Source organism: Mustelus asterias, chromosome 9 (assembly GCF_964213995.1).
Source record: "Mustelus asterias chromosome 9, sMusAst1.hap1.1, whole genome shotgun sequence".
Classification (NCBI taxonomy): Eukaryota; Metazoa; Chordata; class Chondrichthyes; order Carcharhiniformes; family Triakidae; genus Mustelus; species Mustelus asterias.
The window spans coordinates 131507931-131531519 of record NC_135809.1 but is presented as its reverse complement, the minus strand read 5'-3'; positions in this window follow the sequence as shown (position 1 = coordinate 131531519).

The window sequence follows — 23589 nt, the reverse complement described above, 5'->3', positions numbered from 1 at the left end:
GAAAACACATTTAGGATTCTGCTATACACGGGCACAAAAATAATCCTCATGCATAGTGATGGTAACGCGTTTGCCCTCAATGTTACAATATTGGTTTATTGACCAGCTCTGATCTGAACCGTGCCTGTTCTACTTGTTGTTTGTGACAATATGAGGGATAATAACACAAGGGAAATTTACCATTTGCCTAATTTTAGTTTGGTTTATTTATTAGTGTCACAAGTAGGCTTACAGTAACACTGCAATGAAGTTACTGTGTGTGGTGAACCATAGTTGGTTACCACTATGAGTACTGAACCATAGATGGTCAGCACTATGGGTACTTGTAGATATGTTGCTGTTGTCACTGTTGGGGTTAGGGTTGGGCTGTTCTACCTGTTGATATTGTTCTGTGGTACACTCCAGTTGGCTCCGCCTACCTGGAGGAGTATAAAGGTCACTGCACTGCCTGGTGACCCTTTAGTCTGGGATTGTATTGTATATAGTGTGCTCCATTCTTGTTAGTAATAAAAGCCTTTATTTCCCGGGTACGATCCAGCCTCCCGAGTGATTTAATCGCGCATCACTGTGAAAATCCCCCAGTCGTCACACTCCGGCGCCTGTCCGGGTACACTGAGAGAGAATTTAGCACGGCCAATGCACCCTAACCAACACATCGTTCAGACTGTGGGAGGAAACCGAAGCAGACACGGGGAGAACGTGCAGACTCCGCACAGACAGTGACCCAAGCCGGGAATCGAACCTGGCTCCCTGCCGCAGTGAGGCAATAGTGCTAACCACTGTGCTACCCTGCCATTCCAACTTTAAACACTGAAGGTAGATCTTGACTTTATGCGCTTGTCTAAAATGGGTGATCATGGTTTTTGATTTTTAGATCTTATCCAATTGATGCCAGCAGAACAAACATTCATGAGATGTAAAGCAGGCTGTAAACTCATCATAGCACATTGTATTGGGGTGGCACAGTGGCACAGTGGTTAGCACTGCTGCCTCATGGCGCCAGTACCAAGGTTCAATTCCGGCCTTGGGTCACTGTCTGTGTGGAGTTTGCACATTCTCCCCATATCTGCTTGGGTTTCCTCCGGGTGCTCCGGTTTCTTCCCACACTCCAGAGGTGTGTAGGTTAGGTGGATTGACCATGGGAAATGTGTGGGGTTACAAGGATAGGACAGGGGAGAAGGCCTGGGTAAGATACTTTGTCAGAGAGTCAGTACAGAATCAATGGACCGAATGGCCTCGTCTGCACTGTAGGGATTCTATGGTTCTATCATTGCACAAGGCAAACTCGGTGTCAGCATTAAGTGTAGACAGGTCAGGTATAGCTCAGGTTACTCTTACCTTAGTAGGGTAGGACTCAGGTTAACTCTGACTATGCTATCAAACCTGCTGGCAAGGGGAGTGCTGTTGCTTATGTCTTACTGATCCCTACCTCGCAAAGGCTGAGCATCAACTCGTGGTTACTTCCACCTACCTGGACCATGACCCCACCACCAAACATCAAGCCATTGTTTCCAGGATTGTCATGACCTCATCACCACCAGAGATCTTCCCTCCACAGTCTCCAAGCTCATAGAGCCCCTGGACAGCCCAATTCTACCTCCTTCCCAGAATCCACCATCCCAGTAGACGCATCATTTCAGACTTCTCCTGCCCCACTGGACATTCTTCCCCCGATCTTAACTTTATTTTTTAGCCCTTTATCCAGTCTCTCCCCACCTTAAATTCAGGATTCTTCTGATGCCCTACCTCATTTCAACAATTTCCAGTTCCCTGGTCCTAACCGCCTCCTCCTCCTCACTATGGGTATCCAATCCCGCTGCACCTCCATCCCCCACCAGGACGGTCTGAGAGCTATCCACTTCTTACTTGAATGGAGGCCCGAACAATCCCCGTCCACCACCACTCTGCACTTGTTTACTCATTAAGCAATTTCTCCTTTCATTTGTCTCAATTCCTCCAAATAAAAAGTGTGACCATGGGGAAATTTTCCACAGGTTTAACACAGCAAAGGCTAATGCTCACGTGATACTGGAACTGGGTTCTTTGGTTGGAGAATTGAAAGCCTGGCTTCTCAGTCTTGTAACTTCGAGCAGTTCTCTGGATACACCCAGAACAGTTTGAAGTCAGAATGGCTTCCCAGAACCCCAGGGTGAGAGAGAAACACAGTCTGATGTCCACTCCCTTCTAAATTAAACTTAAACTGCAGCCAGCAGCCAAACAGAAAATGAAACCTTAAATTCACTAGGAAGGTAAAACTGTCCAAAACATACATGACCGGCCAACCAGTCTTCCACCTAACAATGATAGCATATGGTATGCTTGCCTTTATAGGACGGGGTATAGATTATAAAAGCTGGAGTCTGATGATGCAGCAGTATAGAACGCTAGTTAGGCCACATTTGGAGTACTGCGTCCAGTTCTGGTCGTCGCACTACCAGAAGGATGTGGAGGCGTTAGAGAGAGTGCAGAGAAGGTTTACCAGGATGTTGCCTGGTATGGAGGGTCTTAGCTATGAGGAGAGATTGGGTAAACTGGGGTTGTTCTCCCTGGAAAGACGGAGAATGAGGGGAGATCTAATAGAGGTGTACAAGATTATGAAGGGGATAGATAGGGTGAATGGTGGGAAGCTTTTTCCCAGATCAGAAGTGACGTTCACGAGGGGTCACGGTGAGAGGGGCGAAGTATAACTCAGATATTAGAGGGATGTTTTTTACACAGAGGGTGGTGGGGGCCTGGAATGCGCTGCCAAGTAGGGTGGTGGAGGCAGGCACGCTGACATCGTTTAAGACTTACCTGGATAGTCACATGAGCAGCCTGGGAATGGAGGGATACAAACGATTGGTCTAGTTGGACCAAGGAGCGGCACAGGCTTGGAGGGCCGAAGGGCCTGTTTCCTGTGCTGTACTGTTCTTTGTTCTTTGTTCTTTGAAGGGCCTTAAACCTATCCCAGAAAGAATCTGCGGCCCAGAGTAAAAATAAACAATACTCCATTTAAGCCACTGAAGGAGCAATAAAAGGACTCCTCCAGACAGCCCCGCAACAATGAGAAATAAAAAACTGAAAAGGTCTGCTTACAACTGCAGAGAACATGATTTTTTTTAAAATCTCTTAAAGATACACCAATGTTACACTGGATAGAGACTGAGTTGGAGGGGGGGGGATGTGGGAGGATACCCAATGTTAAAAAGTGGGTTCCATTGGAGCCCCCAAGGCCTGAACCCGGTTATTTTTGGACTTTCCCCATATCCAGAAACTCCTCCTGCCTCTATATTGAGGCTGGATGGGAAGTGGTCAATAATTAGCTGTGTAAGGGCCTCAGAAGAGTAAAGGACAGGTGGGCTGTCAGAGAACATGCCCGAGCCAGCGTAAAATTACATAGAGGGCGCGATATTTCACACTCACTCACTGTCGACAAACCCAGGAGGGAAGGGTAGAATTTGGGTCCTGGATATGCAGTTGAGTTTCCCGAAGCTGTCAGGCTACAGGTCAGGAACTGGAAGGTGGGATTAGATTGAATGGACATTTCTCAACCAGCACGGATATAACAAAGTGTTTGGCCTCCTTCTGTGCATTAATACAAAGAACAAGAACAAAGAACAATACAGCACAGGAACAGGCCCTTCGGCCCTCCAAGCCCGCGCTGCTCCCCGGTCCAGGATTGAATCCTGAATCCAGGATCCCCGCCCAATTTTCCAGCCTATCTACATCCTAATATCCTATCCACCGAGCTGTCCCTCACAGCTACGATGCTTTGTTCATCACAACCTATTAACTCACCCCCACCCCCCCATTCCAGACCATGTGATCTCCAGGGAGAGGCGAAAACCCAGAGTGAAAACCCCAGGGCCAATATGGGGAAAAAAAAATCTGGGAAATTCCTCTCCGACCCCCTGAGGCGATTGAAACGAGTCCAGGAGATCACACTGGCCCTGATCAGAAAATGCTTCCCAACCCTATTCATTTCCACTTCTGCTTTACGAACACCATCTGAATTCCCTGCCCCCGAGACAGGTTCCCAACTATCCGCAGTCTCGCTCTGTACTGGCACCAGCAAGATGATCATAGAATGAAGCCTTGAAACGAGAAACAAAGAACAATTAGCCCGCGCCGCTCCCTGGTCCAAACTAGACCACTCTTTTGTATCCCTCCATTCCCACTCCATTCATATAGCTGTCTAGATAAGTCTTAATCTTTTTATGTTCCTCAGTTCCAATACCTATGGGGTCAAGTTCCAATTTAGTTTAAAGTTTATTGATTAGTGTCACAAGTCGGCTTACATTAACACTGCAATGAAGTTACTGTGAAAATCCCCTAGTCGCCACACTCCGGACCAGTTCAGGTACACTGAGGGAGAATTTAGCATGGTCATTGCACCTAACCAGTGCGTGTTTCCAACTGTGGGAGGAAACTGGAGCACCCAGAGGAAACCGATACAGACGGGGAGAACGTGTAGACTCCACACAGACAGTGACCCAAGCCGGGAATCAAACCCGGGTCCCTGGCACTGTGAGGCAGCAGTGCTAACCACTGTGCTGCCATGCCGCAGTAGAGTGCTTAGATAGAGTGGTGCAGGTATTTATCCAGTCATCCCTCCACGTCCCCAGTATGAACAGTTTGGTTCTTTCCACAAGGTTCTTCTCTTCCTTTCAAAATGTTAATGTCTTCCACACCTGGAAAGGGCATGGTAAGAAGTCTCACAACACCAGGTTAACGTCCAACAGGTTTATTTGGAATCACGAGTTTTCGGAGCGCTGCTCCTTCATCAGGTGAGTGGCCACTCGGGTGAGACGTCTTACCGTGCCCATCCCAGGCAAACGCCGGATTCTCCATATCACAGATACCTGGAGAGAGCAGTCCAACGCAAACTGCTAATGTTACCATTTCTGGAGAAAAATAAAATGCCTGATGAGGTCGCAAGAGCGGAAACAAGTTGAGAGCATTCTCTTACTGTTTCCTTTACGTGTGTTTGTCATGTTGTGTGGGAGGGATGATCCTAATCGACCTTTAAGATCTCTGAAGGTGGCAAGTCTCCACCAATGAACGGGCCAATGATGGTGTGGGTTCTCGAAGGGAAATTGCAGCTTAGTGAGTGCCAGACTCTTCCCTATTCCTGCCTTGAGGTCAAAATTCCTACAGAAGCCAATTGGTTTATCCAAGAAGAAAAACTCCACGATGAAGCCACGAATATGCATCTGGCTTGAAAATGCTTCCAATCCCATAATTGAAGCTTAGGGTACAGCGGTATTTCAGCCTGTTCTCCAAAGCACACCACAGTAAAGCCTTTTCAGATGGTTCAAGATGATTTTGAGTCATCTGATAGCCTGTGGTCACATGGCCATGGCCATTCTCAAACTTTCTGCTTTGATTTTTCTTTGTGAAAAAGAATGAGCAAGAGGGCGAGTGACTCTGGTCCAACAGCTGACTAAAGAATTTGATATTAATGAATAAAGCATAAATAAAAGAAAAGGAGAGCTGCTGCCAGGTTTGTGGAAGGTGGAGATGAAATTGCTCTATGCTAGCAACACAAAGTGGGCTGGTAACAAATTGGAAGCTGATTTGTTTTGCACTGGTCAGCAATGCATAAAATCATAGAAAGGTAGAATTCCTACAGTGCAGAGGAGGCCATTCGACCCATCGAGTCTGCACTAGTTCTCCCACAGAGCATCTTACCCAGACCCTAACCCCTGCCCTTTCCCCTTAACCCCACACATTTCCCATGGCTTATCCATCTAACCTGCACATCTTTTTTAAAAATTCATTTATGGGACATGGACGTCGGTGGCTGGCCAGTATTTATTGGTATCTTGTCTGCTTTCTTGCATCTTTGTAGAAACTTAAACCTGTTGGACTTTAACCTGGTGTTGTTAAACTTCTTACTGTGTTTACCCCAGTCCAACGCCGGCATCTCCACATCAGTATTTAGTGCCCATCCCTAGTTGCCTGAGGGCAGTTGAGAGTCAACCACATTGTTGTAGATCTGGAGTCACATCTAGGCCAGGTCAGGTAAGGACAGCAAGTTTCCTTCCCTAAAGGACATTAGTGAGCCAGATGGGTTTTTCCCACAATCGGCAATGGTTTCATGGTCATCAGTAGATTCTTAATTCCAGAGATTTTTATTGAATTCAAGTTCCACCATCTGCCGTGGCGGGTTTCGAACCCGGGTTCCCAGAACGTTAGCTGAGTTTCTGAATTAATAATCTAGCGATAATACCACTTGGCCATCGCCTCCCCAATCTTGGGAAACTAAGGGGTAATTTACCACGGTCAATCCATCTAATCCACACATCTTTGGAGTTATGAAAAATCAGTTAATTAGCATCAGTTAATGGAAATATTGCAAAGGTTTTTAACATTGAACGGGGAAAAAACAACAGTGAAACGAAGAAACGAATCCTTGAAAAGTGGATGTGAAGCTGTGTGGGCTTCAGGAGAAAGGAATTTGGACAACGACTGCTGATTCACTACAAGCCCCATTTTGAGATGTTGGTTTGGAACAATTTTGTTCCCATGATCGTCCCCGAGTGATATTGCCAAAGGCTCAACCTGAAATGCGTCCCAGTCACAGTACAGTCGTTCCTGATGTAAATCTGTGCAGTCACAATCAGAGGATGCTGAGGCTTCATTGGACAATCATGAACCTGCGGTTCAATCTCTATTTTCACCCATGCAAACTACTCACATGGCCAAGGCAGCAGAGGACACCCAGGACAAGAGGAGAGGTACAGCAGAGATAATTGGTGCAGAAAAGTGTTTAAGGTTATTTATTAGCATCACAGAAAGGCTTACATTAACACTGCAATGAAGTTACTGTGAAAATCCCCAAGTCGCCACCCTCCGGCACCTGTTTGGGTACACTGAGGGAGAATTTAGCATGGCCAATACATCGAACCAGCACGTCTTTCAGACTGTGGGGGGAAACCGGAGCACCCGGAGGAAACCCACACAGACACGGGGAGAATGTGCAGACTCCACACACAGTGACCCAAGCCGGGAATCGAACCCAGTTCCCTGGCACTATGAGGCAGCAGTGCTACCCACTGTGGCACCATGTGACTCCTTTCAGAGTGAAGGGCAAGGCGGGAAGAAGTCGGGAACACTGGGTGACTCACGATAGTGACGTCCTGGTCAAGAAGAAGGAGGCATTATGACATGCATAGGCAGCTGGGATCAAAGGATCCCTTGAAGAGTATAGAGTGTGTTGGAGTAGAGTTAAGAGAGAAATCAGGAGGGCAAAAAGGGGGCATGAGATTGCTTTGGCAGATAATGCAAAGGAGAATCTAAAGAACTTCTACAAATACATAAAGGGCAAAAGATTAACTAGGGAGAGAGTAGGGCCTCTTAAGGATCAACAAGGTCATCTATGTGCAGATCCACAAAAGGTGGGTGAGATTCTAAATGAATATTTCTCATCAGTATTTACTGTTGAGAAAGGCATGGATGTTAAGGAACTTGGGAAATAAATAGTGATGTCTTGGGGAGTGTACATATTACAGAGAAGGAGGTGCTGGAAGTCTTGAAGCACATGAAGGTAGATGAATTCCTGGGACCCGATGAAGTGTATCCCAGGACATTGTGCGAGACGAGGGAGGAAATTGGGGTCCCCTTGCTGAGATATTTTAATCATCGTTAGTCACGGGTGAGGTGCCTAAAGATTGGAGAGTGGCAAATGTTGTGCCTTTGTTTAAGAAGGGCTACAGGGAAAAGCCTGGGAACTACAGGTCAGTGAGCCTAACATCTGTAGTGGGTAAATTGTCAGAAGGTATTCTGAGAGACGGGACCTACAGGTATTTAGAGAGGCAAGGACTGATTAGGGACAGTCAGCATGGCTTTGTGAGTGGAAAATTATATCTCATGAATTTGATTGAGTTCTTTGAAGGGGTAACCAAGAAGGTAGATGAGGGCAGTGCAGTTGATGTTTTCTACATGGACTTTAGCAAGGCCTTTAACAAGGTACCGCATGGTAGGTTGTTGCATAAGGTTAAATTTCACAGGACCCAAGGTGAGGTAGCTAAATGGATACAAAATTAGTTTGATGAGAGAAGACAGAGAGTGTTGTAGAGGGTTGTTTTTCAAACTGGAGGACTATGACCAGCGGTGTGCCTCAGGGATTGGTGCTGGGTTCACAGTTATTTGTCATTTATATTAATGATTTGGATGAGAATATAGGACACATGGTTAGTAAGTTTGCAGATGACGCCAAGATTGGTGGCATAGTGGATAGTGAAGAAGGTTATCTCAGATTGCAACGGAATCTTGATCACTTGGGCCAGTGGGCTGACAAATGGCAGGTGGAGTTTAATTTAGATAAGTGCGAGGTGAAGCATTTTGGTAGATCGAACCAGGGTAGGACTTACTCAGTTAATGATAGGACGTTGAGTAGAGTTATAAAACAAAGAGATCTAGGGGTACATGTTCATAGCTCCTTGAAACTGGAGTCACAGGTGGACAGAATGGTGAAAAGGCATTAGTTTCATTGGTCAGAACATTGAATACAGGAGTTGGTTATGTCTTGTTGAAGTTGTACAAGGCATTGGTAAGGCCACACTTGGAATACTGTGTACAGTTCTGATCACCCTATTATTGAAAGGATATTATTGAACTAAAAAGAGGGCAGAAAAGATGTACTAGGATGCTACCAGGACTTGATGGTTTGAGTTAAAAGGGAAGGTTGGATCGACTGGGAATTTTTCCCTGGAGGGCAGGAGGCTTAGGGGTGATCTTATAGAGATCTATAAAGTATAGATCAGCTAGATAGTCAACATATTTTCCCCAAAGTAGGGGAGCCTAAAACTAGAGGGCATAGAATTGAGGTGAGAGGGAAGAGATACAAAAGGTTCTAGAGGGGCAATTTTTTCACACAGAGGGTGGTGAGTGTCTGGAACAAGCTGCCAGAGACAACAGTAGAGCTGGGTACAATTTTGTCTTTTAAAAAGCATATAGACAGTTACATGGGTAAGATGGGTATAGTGGGATATGGGCCAAACGCGGGCAATTGGGACTAGCTTAGTGATAAAACTGGGCGGCATGGGCAAGTTCAGCTGAAGGGCTTGATTCCGTGCTGTAAACCTCAACGGTTTTATGGCTCTATGATTAACCGCATCCTAAATTAGACTAAATACACCAAAGTAAATATTAACTAGCGAATAGATTACTGCAAGAAGATAGATGATTAATTGCAGTCGTAGCATATTTTGGGAGTTAATGTTGCTTATTTCCTGGATAGGCTTTATAAGAAAATCTGGGCTGGATTCTACGGCCAAGTGCGTCCCAGAGGAGAGGCGGTGGCACAGTGGTGTTGCCACTGGACTTGTAATCCAGAGATCCAGGGTAATGCTCTGGGGACCTGGATTTGAATCCCACTGCAGTAGATAGTGAAATTTGAATTCAATCAAAAAAATTGGAATTAAGAATCTACTGATGACAATGAAACTATTGTTGATTGTCAGAAAACCCATTTGGTTCACTAATGTCTCTTCGTGAAGGAAATCTGCCGCCCTTACCTGGTCTGGCCTACATGTGGCCCCAGTTCCACAGCAATGTGGGTGACTCTTAACGTCCTCAGAGACGGGCAACAAATGCCAGCCTAGCCAGCACCGCTCACATCCCATGAGCGAATAAAAAAAACTCGGAAATTCCCACCCGAGCTCAACAGACCGTTGCATTGTCTGCCAAATTTTGTGTCACACCTGCTACGATTCCCTCAGCAGGAGAGACAGGAGAATTTCCCTGCGTGCAACTCTTTGGCACAGTGGTAGGGTGGCATGGTGACACAGTGGTTAGCACTGCTACCTCACAGCACCAGAGACTCAGGTTCGATTCCCAGCTTGGGTCACTGTCTGTGCGGAGTCTGCACGTTTTCCCCATGTCTGCGTGGGTTTCCTCCGAGTGCTCCGGTTTCCTCCCACAGTCCGAAAGACGTGCTGGTTAGGTGGACTGGCCGTGCTAAATTCTCCCTCAGTGTACCCGAACAGACACCTGAGTGTGGCGACTAGGGGATTTTCACAGTAACTTCATTGCAGTGTTAATGTAAGCCTACTTGTGACACTGATAAATAAACTTCAAAAATTACAAATTTAAACTTTAAACTCTTCACTTCAGTACAACCTTGTATAAAATGTCTTGCCTAAAATTCATAACTCAGCTGATAGAGGTTAAGCACATTATAGTTGCTGCCAACTTTGTCACGCGATTGCATGCCCTGTCATGAACAACATGAGATACATGCCCTGTCATGAACAACACGTCTGTGATACTATTCTGCTTTCATACCATGTATTTTTTATGTGGCATCTGATATCGCAATTACAAGTGCACTGCTGGTAACTTTCCACATTTTAAAAATTTCTTTATTTCCAACGAATTGGTCACCCATATTTTAGAGTTATTCGTGTTTGGTTAACTACATAGTTGTTTAGCTTTATTATTGTTTCTGACAGAGGAAAGACATTAGCTTAATTTGTTCAATAACATTGAGCTTGCCGAAGTAATAAAAGACTTCCCAAGGGAGGATGAGGTTTCCCTTATCCCATACATCACAGAAAGTACTGATGAACAGATCAAAACTTTTTGCCCAAACCTTCTTGTAGGCACCAAAGGTCAAGCTCAGGCTTTGCCTATGTTTTTGAACTTTGACCTCCATTCACCCACATCACACCTTGATTGTTCTGAGCGCAAGCGAGTTGGAGGGTTGCAGAAAGTCGCGTCAGCACTTCTTCACAAGCCTGTCCCTGCATTTTTCTGAACCCAACTCATAGAATGGGCAACAGGAAATGCTAATGCAGCGGCTGATGTGCTCTTTGCCCTGTGTCTGGGTCCTGCTGTGTATCTAACTTTGTGACTGACGTAAACAAATAAACAACACTCTTGAAGTCTTTGCTTTATGGTGTAGCACAGAACCCCATGGCTCTGATTTCAAAGTCTTTTGAGATAGAAATAATAAAAGGCTAAGTCCAGCGTCTCCTTGATAGACTTTAACTATTTTCACTGGTCTATCCTGTTAACTGAAAGAGTCTTCATAAGATGTTTAACTTTTTCCTGATGGTCCATGGACTGGATTCTGGTTAGCACTCAGTTCATTGATATAATGGTACGAGGCTGTGAAGTGGCTTTGATTGCCTGGGTTTTAAAATTGAGCTTGGAAACCTGAATTTAACCTCATGTTCATCTTGGAAGAAGTTTGTTCAAAAAATTTAGGTTTGGCCATTGAAAGGATTAGAGAAGAGATGTGTAAAAGAGCGGCAAGGTGGCACAGCAGTTAGCACTGCTGCCTCACAGCACCAGGGACCCGGGTTCGATTCCCGCTTGGGTCACTGTCTGTGTGGAGTTTGCACATCCTCTCCATTCTGCATGGGTTTCCTCCGGGTGCTCCGGTTTCTTCCCACATTCCGAAAGACATACTGGTTAGGTACATTGGCCACACTAAATTCTCGCTCAGTGTACCCGAACAAGCGCCGGAGTGTGACGACTAGAGGATTTTCACAGTCACTTCATTGCAGCGTTAATGTAAGCCTACTTGTGACACTCTTAAATAAACTTTAAAAGTTATGAATGTCTGATATTAATCCATATTTTTCCCTCAGTGACTGACTTAGGTCTTTGTTTCCTTCAAATTTTAGTAATATTCTTTGAGAGGGTTTTCTAATTCATTTAATGGAAAATGCAATGATGAATCCGATAGAACCAGATATTGTTTAGAGCAGAAATTCATTCAAATGGAAGTGGTTTAACGCTCTTAGCAAGCTTTTCTGGTGCAGTTGCAGCTGCTTTTATGTAGATGAGTGATGTATATTTTCTATCACATCCTTGGCTTGAGCATTGTAGATTTTGGATCGGATTTGTGGGACCAGAAGGTATCGGCATCACGGTGGCACAGTGGTTAGCACTGCTCTTACACAGCACCAAGGACCTGGGTTCAATTCCCAGGCTTGGGTCACTGTGCGGAACCTGCACATCCTCCCTGTGTCTTCGCGGGTTTCTTCCGGGTGCTCCGGTTTCCTCCCACAGTCCGAAAGACGTTAGGGTGCATTGGCCGTGCTAAATTCTCCCTCAGTGTACCCGAACAGGCACCGGAGTGTGGCGACTAGGGGATTTTCACAGTAACTGTGTTGCAGTATTAATCTAAGCCTACTTAAATGTAAATTTCTTGTCACAGAGCTCTACTCGGTTCTTGTAGCCACAATGTCAATGTGGTTGGTTCAGTCAAGCATTTAGTCACTGATAAACTCCACAATGGCAATGATGGGAAACTCAGTGATGCTGGAGCCATTAAAGTTCAGGGAAATATCATTGGGTATTTTCTTGTTGGTTCTATGGCCATTATGTGACATGAATGCTAACGGCAATCCATCAGCCCAAACTTGGCTGCTGCTATAGGCTGGCAATATCAAAGGGATTGGGGGACGGAGCTGCAAACTGCAGAATTATCAAAAATATCATCATTACTCAACTTAAAAGAGAGGGAAGGACATTGTTGATGGAACTGAAGGGGATTCAGCCGAAGATACTGCTCTGAGGCATCCTGACAGCAATGTTCAGGTGCTGCATTGTCAGCACAACCATCTTCCTGTGTGTTTGGGATTATTCCAGTCGGTGAGGATAACTGCAAAATTAATTAGCCCAGATAAACTCGAAAAGAAAAATAATTCACCAAGAGTTCAATCAGAAAATGGTGAGGATACAAACTAGACATCTTTCTCCTATTGTGTCCTAAGGGGACATTAGCAACTGTGGGCTTCAATGGGATTGGTCAATGATTATGCCTAGTAAGCTGCTACCATGGTTTGCCATTGCCTTCCACAGTGTTTCCGGCCAGGAAACTCTCCCAATTTTACCACGCAACATCGGAAGGATTGACAGACTGATACTCAACCTGACTGGCCATCTGATGAACACACCTCTTGTGCCATCAAGTCCTGAAGTGGGACTTGAACCCAGAGCTTCTGGCCTAGAGGTAGGCTTGCAGCCCACTGCACCACAGAAGCCCTCCTTATACTCAACATCTTTCCATAGAACTGCGAAGGTGTTGTAACAAAGTTTCATTGCAAGAAGAAAGAAATTAAAATTCAAAGCAGGCTTAAAATCATCGAATCATAGAATCCCCAGAGTACAGAAGGAGAATGGAGCGACTTTAATCAGGCAATTGAGCTGGGCCTGTTAGACCATGAACTCCCTGATTAAGGGCCAAATTGATGGGCCAATCAGGGAACCTCTTGCTTTGTATTTAACCAGGCGTGTCAGTTCCTCTGGGACTCCGAGTGTCAGCTGCTAACTGAAAGCACTCTATCTGCTGTTGTCTGACTTGTAAATGAAGGAATTTTGGTGAAGGGACTTCTGCTTCCAAGGACCTATTACAAAGGCCATTCAGCCCATTGAGCCTGTACTGACCACAATTCCACCCAGGCCCTATTCCCGTAACCCCGCTCATCCCCCTGACACTAGGCTCAATTTAGCATGGACAATCAATCTAAGCCGCACAACTTTGGACTGTGGAAGGAAACCGGAGCACCCGGAGGAAACCCACGCAGACACGAGGAGGAAGTGCAAACTCCACACAGTGACCCAAGGCTGGAATTGAACCTGGGTCCCTGACGCTGTGAGACAGCAGTGCTAACCACTGTGCCACTGGGCCGCCCAAAGAGGAAAGTAAAGAATTTGGAGCCAAAACCATATGATAAAATAGACGTAATGAAACAATAGTAAGCAGCTGAAAAGGAGATGGGAAAGATGAAATGTATGCTTGTTTGAGAAAGCCAGCATAAGAATAATAGACTGAATAAACTTCTTTGATGCACAATTTAACATTTTAATTTTTTAAAGATTACATAGAAATCAGCTTCATGCCGGGGACAGTGTGAAGAACCAGTCTGGAAAAACAGAAAACAGTTCAGACAGCAACTGTTGTGACAAAAACAGAGTCTCTCAAACAAACGGGGATTGGAGCGGGCGAGGGGCGGACAATGGAAAGATCCGTTGACATCGGGCAGGATTTTACAGTTTCAGGATGAGCGAGGCCATAAAATCCCACCTAATGTTTCAGGTCCGTGAACTTTCCTCAGAATTTGATATTTTTGGAATTTCATTGTCATATGTGGAGCAGCACAGTGGCACAGTGGTCAGCGCTGCTGCCTCACAGCGCCAGGGACCCGGGGCAGCACGGTGGCACAGTGGTCAGCACTGCTGCCTCACAGCGCCAGGGACCCGGGGCAGCACGGTGACACAGTGGTTAGCACTGCTGCCTCACAGCGCCAGGAATCCGGGTTCAATTCCGGCCTCAGGTCATTGTCCATGTGGAGTTTGCACGTTCTCCCCATGTCTGTGTGGGTTTCCTCCGGGTGCTCCGGTTTCCTCCTACAGTCCAAAGATGTGTGGGTTAGGTTGATTGGCCGTGATAAATTGTCCCCTAGTGTCAGGGGGACTAGCTAGGGTAAATGCATGGAGTTACAGGGGTGGGGGACTTGGTTGGGATTGTTGTTGATGCAGGTTCGATGGGCCTGGATTCTATATTTTTGAACACATTATGAAAAGTGACAAAATGATACTTTTAATTAATAGGTCCTCATTTTGTGTGAATAGACTGAGTTAGCCAAGTGTAAAAGACATGAGTTAAAAATGGTAAATACTATAATAGAAGGAGGTTGATAGTGAGATATTGGAATTCTGTGAAACAGATGTTGGAACCTGATGATAATTTGCACAGAGTGTTTGTAAGGGTCTAGTATATGTCACCGTGTGTAATATTGGTAATTGGGCATTTGTTGAATAATGGTTTGACTTCTCCTAGATGTTTTTTTAATTTGTTCATGGGATGTGGGTGTCACTGGCGAGGTCAGTGTTTATTACCCATCCCTAATTGCTCTTGAGAAGCTGGTGGTGAGCTGCCTTCTTGAACTGCTGTAGTCTATGTCATGTAGGTACATACACGGTGCTGTTAGTGGGGGTGTTCCAGGATTTTGATCCAGTGATAGTGAAGGAATGGTGATATACTTCAAAGTCAGGATGGTGAGCGACTTGGAGAGGAACTTGCAGGTAGTGGTGTTCCCATGTATCTGCCGCCCTTGTCGTTCTGGGTGGTAGAGGTAATTGGTTTGGATGGTGCTGTCAAAGGAATCTTGGTGAGTTGCTAAAGTATATCTTGTAAATGGTACACATTGCTGCCGGTGTGTGTCGGTGGTGGAGGGAGTGAATGTTTAAGGTGGATGGGGTGTCAAACAAGCGGAGACTGCTTTTTCCAGGTTCATGTTGAGCTTCATGAGTTGTTGGAACTGCACTGATCCAGGCAAGCAGCATTACTCCTAATTTATGCCTTGCAGATTGTGGACAGGCTTTTGGAATTCAGGAGATGAGTTCTTCTCCACAGATTTCCAAGCCTCTGATCTGCTCTTGTAGCCACAGGAGGTTCATGGCTGGTACAGTTCAGTTTCTGCTCAATGCTAGTCCCCAGGATGTTGATAGTGGGGGACTCAGCAATGGCAATGTCATTGAATGTCAAGGGGAGACAGTTGGATTCTCCCGTGTTGGAGGTGGTCGTTGCCTACATTTGTATAGCGCAAATGTTACTTGCCACTTGTCAGCCCAGGCCTGAGTATGGTCCAGGTTTTGCTGCATATGTACACAGGTTCATCAATGGTCCTGAACATTGTGCAAACATCGGCAAACATCTCCATTTCTGACCTTCTGATGAGGGGAGGGAAATTTTATTGCACAAGAAGTTAGAAGTGAGGATAGAAAATGCTATATCAGAATGGCTGGACTGACCAGGAGAACATTTCCATGGCAAGTTTTTCCAACTGGTTCCACCAGTAGTTGCTTTACAAGGTTTTGCTCTGCTTTCCTTTCCATTCTCATCATCTGGTGAACACTAGTATGCTCGATTTCAGATGGATGCCACTGTAAATAAGTAGGTGGCACAGTGGTTAGCAACGCTGCCTCACAGCGCCAGGGATCCAGGTTCAATTGACTGTCTGTGGTCCACGTTCTTTCTGTGTCTGCATGGGTTTCCTCCGAGTGTTTCGGTTTCCTCCCACAGTCCAAAGATGTGCAGGTTAGGTTGATTGGCCATACTAAATTGTCCCTTAGTGTCAGGGGGATTAGCAGGGTAAATATGTGGTGTTAAGGGGATAGGGCCTGGGTGGGATTGTGGTCGATGTAGATTTGATGGGCCAAATGGCCTCCTCCTGCACAGTAAGGATTCTATGATTCTATGAGAATGCAGCAGATGCTGCTGGGGAGCTTTGCAGCGTGGTATTGCAGAGCTTCCTGCTGTCTTGACAGTGGAATGTTGACGATGGTTTCCACCATGATGCTGATGAGAATGTGAGCATTTCTGTACTCCTGTTATAGATCGTGAATGCAGAAAAATCAAGATCCACTGGGTCAGAGAGCAGCCCAAAGTCCTGAACAGCCAAATATTAACAGCCAAAAAAAGCTTGATATCTCTCCTAGGTGCCACAAAGCCGATCTCTCAGTGTGATATTGCAGGAGGCTCGTGGTCAGCACAATAGGAGCAGAAACCTCTGGGTTAGGGGTTTTCTACCCATGTTTCCAGTTGTCCATGTCTTCTCTATATCCTAGGATGCCCAAAGGAAGACTGTGCACCTCACTTGCTGCATAGCTAGGAGAAGGTGGCAGTGGCAAAGTGATTCCAGTCACCATGATTCAACAAATCGTCAGAGCATTGAGACCTCACACTGTATTTTTTAAATGAAATTTTATATATAGTCGGTGCTGCTGGGTCTTTATCCTGCAGCCCTGTATTGTTACTGCAGCAGTACAATTGGTCCCAGTTGCTGGAATGTTGGTTTTAATCTGGACTAATTCTTTTCTGTTATTTTAGTGTTTTCCCCTGGGGTTTTGCAGAGTAGGGCTTGATTTAGTTTGATCGACAGAAAATCATGTGACTGGGTGGAGCTAGGCTCACACAGAGAAATCAAGCTCAGCTGTTGCTTGGAGTTGTTAGAGAACAGCATGGCTTTGTGAGTGGAAAATCATGTCTCACAAATTTGATTGAGTTTTTTGAAGGGGTAACCAAGAAGGTAGATGAGGGCAGTGCAGTTGATGTTGTCTACATGGACTTTAGCAAGGCCTTTGACAAGGTACCACATGGTAGGATGTTGCATAAGGTTAAATCTCATGGGATCCAGGGTGAGGTATCTAAATGGATACAAAATTGGCTTCTTGACAGAAGGTGGTTGTAGAGGGTTGTTTTTCAAACTGGAGGCCTGTGACCAGCGGTGTGCCTCAAGGATCAGTGCTGGGTCCACTGTTGTTTGTCATTTATATTAATCATTTGGATGGGAATATAGGAGGCATGGTTAGTAAGTTTGCAGGTGACACCAAGATTGGTGGCATAGTGGACTGTGAAGAAAGTTATGTCCGATTGCAATGGGATCTTGATCAATTGGGCCAATGGGCTGACGAATGGCAGATGGAGTTTAATTTAGATAAATGCGAGGTGATGCATTTTGGTAGATTGAACCAGGGCAGGACGTATTCAGTTAATGGTAGTGCGTTGGGGAGAGTTACAGAACAAAGAGATCTAGGGGTGCATGTTCATAGCTCCTTGAAAGTGGAGTCACAGGTGGACAGAGTGGTGAAGAAGGCATTCGGCATGCTTGGTTTCATTGGTCAGGACATTGAATACAGGAGTTGGGACGTCTTGTTGAAGTTGTACAAGACATTGGTAAGGCCACACTTGGAATACTGTGTGCAGTTCTGGTCACGCTATTATAGAAAGGATATTATTAAACTAGAAAGAGTGCAGAAAAGATTTACTAAGATGCTGTCAGGACTTGATGGTTTGAGTTATAAGGAGAGGCTGGATAGACTGGGATTTTTTTCTCTGGAGCGTAGGAGGCTGAGGGGTGACCTTATTGAGGTCTATAAAATAATGAGGGGCATAGACAAGGTCAATGTCTTTTCCCAAAGGTAGGGGAGTCTAAAACTAGAGGGCATAGGTTTAAGATGAGAGGGGAGAGATTCAAAAGTGTCCAGAGGGCAATTTTTTCACAGAGGGTGGTGAGTGTCTGGAACAAGCTGCCAGAGGTAGTAGTAGAGGCGTGTACAATTTTGTCTTTTAAAAAGCATTTAGATAGTTACATGGATAAGATGGGTATAGAGGGATATGGGCCAAATGCAGGCAATTGGGATTAGTTTAGGAGTTTTAAAAAAAGGACGACATGGACATGTTGGGCCGAAGGGCCTGTTTCCATGCTGTAAACCTCTATGACTCTAAGACTCTATAACAGTGCCTCTCTTTTCCCCTATAGATTTTGAGACTGGGATCTGCCGAGAAATAAGTCTCTTTCTCTGAGATTCTGCTGTTTGTGGTGGCTCTTCCTCTGGAGGCTGCTGTATGAGCGTCAGAAGACAGGTGTCTGTCTGGATCTCTGTCCAGAGGTGTTAAAAGGCTGGAAATCTAGCACCCACATGAGCATATCTGTTTTTGTGCCATCAAGAACCTATCTATTCCTTTCCTACACTTGCTATGGCGTTTGAAGTGCTATTCTATCATGCTTCATCTCTCTATTCAACGATAGTGATATGGCCTGATAATGATGTCAGTTAGTACTGAGAACTGCTCCATATTCACACGTGAAAATATTAAAAAGAGGAAATTTAAACACACGGGAACACAATATTATGGAGTTTTATAGCAAAACTTCACAGCGCTGCCGTTCAAAATGAGAGAGGAGCTGACAAGGAGGAATTAAATAAAGTTAGTTTATTTATTAATGTCATAAGTAGGCTTACATTAACACTGCAATGAAATTACTGTGAAAATCCCCTAGTCGCCACACTCCGGCGCCTGTTCGGGTACACTGAGGGAGAATTTAGCACAGCCAATGCACCCGAACCAGCACGTCTTTCAGACTGTGGGAGGAAGCCAGAGCACCCAGAGGAAACCCAAGCAGACATGGGGAGAACATGCAGACTCCATACAGACAGTGACTCAAGCCGGGAATCAAACCCGGGTCTCTGGCGCTGTGAAGCAGCAGCGCCAATCCTGTGCCACCGTGCCGCCCCTAAATATACATTGGCATCTTCAACAGTCACTTTGAAAGCTGAATTGCGCGGCTGTACTGCGACGTGGAGTTCTGAATTGTCCCTTGCAAAAGCCACTCAAAAGGGATATTGTCGCTATGAGCAACATATTTTGACTGACCACAGCTGTACCAGAGCATCGGTCAGATAACTGACTCCCGATTGCACAGCTGCTGTGTTCTTTTCTGGGAGCGGTTAAAATTAATTCGAAATACAGCAGCATTCAAAACTAATGCTGAGCTGGAGCCCTCCAGTCTTTGCAGCCACACACGAGCTCCTAATTTTGACAAAAGGTGATGGGACAAATCAGTCCGTAAGACCCGTCTATGGCAAGCACAGAATGTCTGGCTGAACTCGTCCTGTTGTAATCTAATGTCAAGGTCCTAAAATGACATCAGTTTTAAATTAAAGATAATCTCAAATCAGGCCACCTTAAATAACAAAAAAAAAATCAAGTTGGTAACTTTATTCTTCTGCTTTTATTGAAGGAGACAAAACACTGTCTGCTGGATTATTTGATATTGTGCAGCTGCTAATGATTTTTTTTGGTCCTCAATGAAAATTCCCCCATACACTTCCCCATGCAGCATTCTGTTCATTATTCTAACGGGGGCCCCGAGTACATTAAAAGATCCATACTCCATAACTGATGATGTGAAACTGCAAGGTACACTTGCCTTCCTTTTGATCCCGCAAATTATATACAGGGATGCCAGGGTGTTGTTTGATAGCCCATTTATCTGATGAACAGTCAAACAGCACTTACGTGGCAAATCCCTCGGCGACAGCTGTGCCTGTACAATATCACACCCAACAGAAATCAAAGGTGTTTTCTGTGTATTTTTATTTGTTCTCTGAATTTTGGTGACTATATTTACTGCAGAACCCTAGTTACCTTTGAAAGGTTGATGAGAAATGGGAGCAGGATTAGAGTTAGACCAGACAATGACACAAAGCTGCTGGACCAGTTAATACCATCATGGCTGATCTTTTGTCTTAACCTCATTTTCCCTCTCACTCCCCGTCTCTCGATTCCTTGAGAAATTAAAAATCTGTCTATCCCAGTGTTAAATATGATGGCGGGCTTACGTTTTGCACAGTTTTAGTTCTTGTGGTACTGCTGTAACTACATTGGTGTTAATATATTCATCTCCCCCCCCCCCACCCCCGCCAGCCATGCACCCAGTGCTGAGCGAGTGAGAGTATTGCCACTCTCAAGTTGTTGTTATCGTATCTTCTCACACTTTCCTTAGAAAGCAGCCTGAAAGGATGGAAGGATTAATCGTCTGACAGGCTAAAGCTTCCTTCTAATCTTCTGCCTCTGTAGTCTGCTTGACTTTCCCAGTGCAACAGGGCTAAGGACTGACCAGAGTGTTCACTGAAATCTGACAAATAGGCGCTGAATGGAAATTGCATCATTGTAACTGTAACAAACATTATAGCGTGCCAATTACTTTACAGGAAAGATCGTGAGGGATGTCATAGAATCATAGAGCCATAAAGGTTCACAGCATGGAAACAGGCCCTTCAGTCCAACTTGTCCATGCCACCCTTTTTTTTACCACTAAACCAGTCCCAATTGCCCACATTTGGCCCATATCCCTCTATGGGATATAAGTAACTGTCTAAATGCTTTTTAAAAGACAAAATTGTACCCGTCTCTACTACTACCTCTGGCAGCTTGTTCCAGACACACCACCCTCTGTGTGAAAAAATTGCCCCTCTGGACTCTAATGAATCTCTCCCCTCTCACCTTAAACCTATGCCCTCTAGTTTTAGTCTCCCCTACCTTTGGGAAAAGATATTGACTATCTAGCTGATCTATGCCCCTCATTATTTTATAAACCTCTATAAGATCACCCCTAAGCCTCCTATGCTCCAGGGAAAAAAGTCCCAGTCTATCCAGCCTCTCCTTATAACTCAAACCATCAAGTCCCGGTAGCATCCTAGTGAATCTTTTCTGCACTCTTTCTAGTGTGTTGTACACTAATAGTTGCCTTGGGATATTGAGTATTGTATTCTTTTGGGCCTTGAAGAATTAAACAGAAAAACAAACGGAATAAAAGTCGTGCTGGTAAAAACTGCTCCAACATTTGTTCACCAACAGGTCTACAAATTTGGATTATTGCTGTAGAATGAAACAAGCAAATTCCATCACTTCGTGCATTGGTTTCTTTGTAAGGAATATTTATTCGAGATCAGCTTATTTTTCAGTATCAGCCGCACACAGACAACGTTTTGTGACAAATCGAGATTATTTGTTTGCGAGGTAACAATCTCTAAAAATCAGTCAAAATGTTGACCTTGAATTACAAATAGGCAAAGAATTTATGAGCGCAAAATAGACCTTGCAGTATGTTTGATATTGCCTAATCATGATGGTATGCTTTCCCGCATTTTGAATTATCTAGATGAATAACTAAAGAACAAAGAACAGTTCTATGCTGATGACACCAAGATTGGTGGAGTAGTGGATGAGGTGGAGGGCTGTTGTAGGCTGCAAAGAGACATAGATAGGATGCAAAGCTGGGCTGAAAAATGGCAAATGGAGTTTAACCCTGACAAATGCGAGGTGATTCATTTTGGTAGGACAAATTTAAATGTGGATCACAGGGTCAAAGGTAGGGTTCTGAAGAATGTGGAGGAACAGAGAGATCTTGGGGTTCATATTCATAGATCTCTGAAGGTTGCCACTCAAGTGGATAGAGCCGTGAAGAAGGCCTATAGTGTGTTGGCGTTCATTAACAGGGGGTTTGAGTTTAAGAGCCGTGGGGTTATGCTGCAACTGTACAGGACCTTGGTGAGACCACATTTGGAATATTGTGTGCAGTTCTGGTCACCTCACTACAAGAAGGATGTGGAGACACTGGAAAGAGTGCAAAGGAGATTTACCAGGATGCTGCCTGGTTTGGGGGGTAGGTCTTATGAGGAAAGGTTGAGGGAACTTGGGCTTTTCTCTTTGGAGCGGAGGAGGTTGAGAGGAGACTTGATGGAGGTTTATAAGATGATGAGGGGGATAGATAGAGTGAACGTTCAAAGACTAATTGCTCGGGTGAATGGAGCGGTAACTAGGGGGCATAACTATAGGATTCATGGTGGGAGATATAGGAAGGATGTCCGAGGTAGGTTTTTTACTCAGAGAGTGGTTGGGGTGTGGAATGGACTGCCTGCAGGGATAGTGGAGTCAGACACTTTAGGAACATTTAAGAAGCGATTGGATAGGCACATGGAGTACTTCGGGATGATAGGGAGGAAATAGCTTGATCTGGGTTTCAGACAAAGCTTGGCACAACATCGTGGGCCGAAGGGCCTGTTCTGTTCTGTGCTGTTCTATGTTCTATGTTCTAAAGAACAGTACAGCACAGGAACAGGCCCTTTGGCCCACCAAGCCTGTGCCGACATAGCTGCCTCTCTAATCTAATATTTTCTTGTCTCTACCTGGTCTGTATCCCTCTATTCCCTGCTTATTCATGTATCTATTCAGATGCCTCTTGAACATTGTTATAGAATCTGCTTCCACCACCTCTTCCGGCAGCGCGTTCCAGGCATTCACCACCCTCTGTGTGAAAAACTTGCCCCTGACATCTTTTTTAAACTTTACCCTTCTCACTCTCAACCTATTCCCTCCGAGTAATTGATCCTTTGACCCTGGGGAAAAGACTCTGACTATCCACTCTATCCAAGCCTATCATAATCTTGTAAGCCTCTATCAGTTCCCCCTTCATCCTCCGACACTCCAATGAAAACAATCCAAGTTTGTTCAACCTTTCTTCATAGTCCATATCCTCCAGACCAGGCAACATCCTGGTAAATCTCTTCTGCACCCTTTCCAATGCATCAACATCCTTCCGGTAGTGTGGTGACCAGAATTGTACACAATACTCCAAATGCGCCTAACCACAGTCTTATACAGCTGCAAAATGATTTTCCAATTCCTACACTCAACGCCTGACTGATGAAGGCCAGCATGCCATACACTTTCTTGACCACCTTGTCCACCTGAATTGCCATCTTCAGGGAACTGTGGATCTGCACACCTCCGTATGCTAATATTTCACACTACGACTGATACGCTTTTGACTTTTCATCACACTGCTTTTATGCTCCATGCCACTTTCTTTGCTATCCCCAGTGCTTGTGAAGGAAGTCCATGAAAAATCAATTGGACATTATGAATTTTCCAGAATTCTGTAGAGTGAATAATTGCAGCGCAGATTTACATGCACCATTGACATTCCATCAGTATGTGTAACATACACTTCTGGCAATGTTACATCTGGCATCAGGTGTCTGTTAAATAAGTGTTAATTGATTAAATGTTGAGTATCGCCTTAGCTTCACACGATTATTTTGCTGCCATTCCCACAGTTGTGTGGTAGTCTAAAATTAGTCATAAGTTTGCAGTAAAACAAATTCGCATGAGACTGGACAGAAGGCTTGGTGAGTGTAAATCCCTTGGTAGTTTATCATATAACTGGAGGATGCATTGTGAAGGCCTTTAGAGAGGTGATGAATAAGTTTTATATGTCAAGTTCACCAGTTCGTAGAGTG